Source organism: Ailuropoda melanoleuca, unplaced genomic scaffold (genome assembly GCF_002007445.2).
Source record: "Ailuropoda melanoleuca isolate Jingjing unplaced genomic scaffold, ASM200744v2 unplaced-scaffold3385, whole genome shotgun sequence".
NCBI lineage: Eukaryota > Metazoa > Chordata > Mammalia > Carnivora > Ursidae > Ailuropoda > Ailuropoda melanoleuca.
In genome coordinates, this window is record NW_023204781.1 from 10,147 (window position 1) to 14,625 (window position 4,479).

Consider the following 4,479-nt stretch of genomic DNA (forward strand, 5'->3'; position numbering starts at 1 on the left):
CTTTTTAAAACTAAAGAAAACCCTATTTGTATAAAGAAATATACTTACTACATTGACAATATTACTAAGCACAGATTTCTTATTTTTGCAACCAAATATTAAAAGGGAAAAGTAATTTAACCAAACTGTAAATCAATGCAATACTTTAAAATGAAATCATAGGCTCCCCATAAATTATCTTAATTTAATTCCAGTTTTAACTTCCCAGCCATTAAGCTGACATAGTACCTGTATGAAACAAAATGTAGTGCTTTGAAACTCATTTCATAATATTTTCTAATTTTCAGAATTATTCAGCCTCTGTATTCATAATACATCATCAAAAGTTGTCATGGCTGTATTTCTTTGCTCACTAGCTGGAAGTGAGTGGTGGAGATGCTTCAGCTTATAACGTTTGCTTTGGACATCATCAGCATTCATAATGAAATATATCTAGAGTTTTCTTCAATAGAAAAGATTACAAATTGTGTTAAATGTTAAGTAGGAATGATACAGAGATAGATGTAGGAAATCACTGCCTGTCAGAGGATACTCCTGTAGCAGTATAGAGTTTCTAAGGCTTATAGAAATCTTACTAATTTGCCATGCTTTAGGGATAATTCTCTAAGTAACTCAGTGATTAGTTATTTTGTTTTATTTTTAGAGGGGGTGGGGAGAGCCAGGATGAGAGGGCATGGTAGGGAGAGGGAGAGAGAATCCTAAGCACACTCCATGCCGAGCATGAAGCCCAACACGGGTCTAAATCTCATGACCCTGAGATCATGACCTGAGCAGAAATCAAGAGTTGGATGCTTAACCACTTAACTGACTAAGCCACCAAGGTGCCTCTCAGTGACAAATTGTGTATAAATGCTATTATCTTCTAGTTCCCATTTAATCTGTACTTCTCTTCACACCTTTTATTCATCTTTTCCAGTGAATAGATTATTAATATTGAATCTCTTACCTGGAACAGGGACTCTGGCATTTTATAGATAGTCTTTGCTTCTGGAAGAAATTGTTTCTGTCAATTTGCTTTTTTGAAATCTAACATGTATTTTAACCATATGAGAGTAATTTTAATATATACAATTTGATTGCAATTTGATTCAATTACAATTTGATGAAAACTCCAGAAATAAAAGTCTAGTCACAATGCTATGTACACAAAAACTGTAGCATATAGGAAGCACACTAGGAAGTTAAAACAAGAACTAGAATTTAAGACTAAAAATAAAGCAAAGGAGTTGTCTTGTTGGGATTTAGAAGCCTATTTTTCAGTTTCCTCATAGCTGCCTTCACTTCTTGATTCCTTCAGTTATAGATTATTGGGTTCAGAATGGGAGTAAAGATGGTATAAAACACAGACAGAAGCTTATCTATAAGGAAACTGTTTAGTGGCCACATACAGATGAAGATGCACGGCCCAAAGCACATGAAGACAACAATGAAATGAGCTGTGCAGGTCGAAGCCTTAGATGATCCTTTTGAAGAATGATGCTTGATAGTGACCAGGATAATAACATAAGAATCGAATAAAAGAATAAAGCAGGATAAGGCCATTATGCCACTAGTTGAGATCATAAAGAGGCCCAGAACATAAGTGTCCACACAGGCCAGCTGGAACACCACAGGAAGGTCACAGAAAGAGCAGTCTACTTCATTGGGACCACAGAATGGTAATGTGAGAGCAAAGATGACCCGGCTCATCGAATGCATGACTCCTACAGCCCAGGAAGCCACCACGAGGGCAACACACACCCCGGGGCTTATGATTGAAGCATAGCGGAGAGGCTTGCATATCGCAACATACCTATCAAGGGATGTGGCCATAAGTAAAATAATTTCAGTGCCAGTAAAAAGGTGTAGAAAAAATATCTGGGTGATACAGCCATTAAAGGAGATGGTTTTGTGTCCAGTGAGGTAGTCTGTAATCATCTTAGGGGTGGCAAAGGAAGCAAGTGACATATCAATGATGGAAAGTTTGGTGAGCAGGAAATACATAGGCGAGTGCAGGTGAGAGTCGGCTAGACCNGGTCGGCTAGACAGTGATGACTGTGAGGCTGTTACCAAGCATTGTTGCTACATAAAACAGTGAGAACACCATGAAAAAAAAACAGCTGTAGTTCCCAGGAACTAGAGAGTCCCAGCAAAACAAATTCAGAAACAGACTTATTGGCCACATCCATTGTCCTGAAAACCTACCTATATCAAGGGGAAAAAAAGAGAAANTGACTGTGAGGCTGTTACCAAGCATTGTTGCTACATAAAACAGTGAGAACACCATGAAAAAAAAACAGCTGTAGTTCCCAGGAACTAGAGAGTCCCAGCAAAACAAATTCAGAAACAGACTTATTGGCCACATCCATGTCCTGAAAACCTACCTATATCAAGGGGAAAAAAAGAGAAAGTATGATTCTATTTAAGCAAAAGGTACAAGAATCCACTTTCACAGACTTTTGTTCCTCTATGAAACTTATCTGTACTATTCTTTCCATCTTCATTGGTATGTTGGTTTGAAAGATAATTATAGGATATTAGAGATCATAGCAAAATACCACTGAAGTCATAGGTGTCGAAAATAACACTTTCTTTTTTGATATTATATAGCAATCAAATTGAGACTATTATATCATCCAGAAGGCATATACTTATCTACATATTTGTCTATCTATTTATCCATATAATCTTAAAGATAATAGCTAAAATTAAGAAAGCACTGGCTCTGGGGTGCCTGGGTGGCACAGCGGTTAAGCGTCTGCCTTCGGCTCAGGGCGTGATCCCGGCGTTATGGGATCGAGCCCCACGTCAGGCTCCTCTGCTGTGAGCCTGCTTCTTCCTCTTCCACTCCCCCTGCTTGTGTTCCCTCTCTCACTGGCTGTCTCTATCTCTGTCAAATAAATAAATAAAATCTTTAAAAAAAAAAAAAGAAAGCACTTTTGGCTGATAATGTAGAGCAGTTATTAAAACTGTGTTCATCCCAAGCCAATTTAAAGTAATCGCATCCGAAATCCACTCTCAAATATGACTGCTATGAAAATGANAAGAACATGTAAAAATTATATCACATATAAATGACATTATAGAAAGATTTCAGTGAACATTTGCAGAGCTCTTATAAATTTCCAGAGAAGATTTTTAACATATTCATGGATAAATTATCTCATTGAACCCATCAGAAACAGAAAGTAAGTAAGAATCCAATGGAAGAAGACTGCTTTATTACCAAGTTTACTATTATATTGTCATAAAGCCCAGGAAAGGCATTTAACTTTTCTTCGTGGTTTCTTTATTGTTAAAATAAGAGTCTGTTCCTCTTACAAATATTTGTAATACTATGACTTAAAATTTTATCTTTGTCCCTAAAGACTATATGACATCATCTTTATGAGAAAAAGCTCAAAGATTAAGTTCTTTAGTCTCTCCCCTGTTTAAATTCTCCCTTCATATCTGCCAACATATGTAAACTGTTTTATTGATCTCAGCTCCACGGAACAGGGTTAGGAGATTGGAAGTGGGAAGAGCAGAGATTTAAAATCTTTCAGTATTTGTAAAACACTTAAGCTTACCAGATCTGCAGTAGAATCAGGGCTTTAGATTATTCAGTATTAAGTAAGCTGTGATAGAGAGCATATAGGAGGTAATTTTAAATATAAATTAATGACCTAGTTGAATCATTAGTTGTTTAGCAGCTCTAGATAAAATGTATATTGTAGGAACTTGGGGATTGACCAAGAAAACATCTGCAATGGGATTCATTAAATAGCAAAGATATTTGGTTCACAACAGGAATATATGTCAAGAGTCTTATGGGAATTTACAATGATTATTTTCACCTGGACTTGGAAAGATTCAGGAATTGGAAATTGGAAAAGCCATCATTTAAGAGGTAGCCAGAAATATCAAATCAATGAGTTTTAATAAGCACTTCTGATTATCTAACTCTGTTCTAGAGGCAGCAGAGAATAAAATCCGAAAACATTCACCTCTGCTTCAGATAATTTATTATTTGTTTGGAAATACTGAATACCCATAAGTTAAAAAATTAATGAAAAATACAGACGAATCTAATGTTCACACAATTCTCGGAGATCGTGAGTGAATGGAATTTTAGATAAAGGAAAATTTATAATGTGTTTAATTAATCAAGAAAGTGTTCTTGCAGAAGAAATATCATGAGCTAGACCTGGAATGAAAACTAAAATCTTGATTGGTAAGGGAAAAAAATGCACATGTGGAATAAAACAGTGCAAGTTATTTGCAGGAGCAAGATATTCCATTAGCAGGTTGAAAGAAAAAAAAATGCAGTTGTCTTAAAAAAGAAAAGCTTCACTTGAATATCCTAATGTAAAAAAATATGTCCACAATGTAATCTCAAGTGAAAAGCAAATTGAAGTGTAATGTATATATTATGATCTTGATTTTGTAAAATCAAATAACAAAGCAAACTAGGCTATTAAAAATTGGTTACCTCACAAAGAGAAGGGAGGGCAGGGAGAT

The 4,479-nt window shown here is 35.7% G+C and overlaps 1 pseudogene; it reads right to left on the reverse strand.

Moving 5' to 3' along the window:
• Nucleotides 1-1,206: 1,206 nt before the first annotated feature.
• Nucleotides 1,207-2,348, reverse strand: LOC117798758 (annotated as a pseudogene).
• Nucleotides 2,349-4,479: the final 2,131 nt, after the last annotated feature.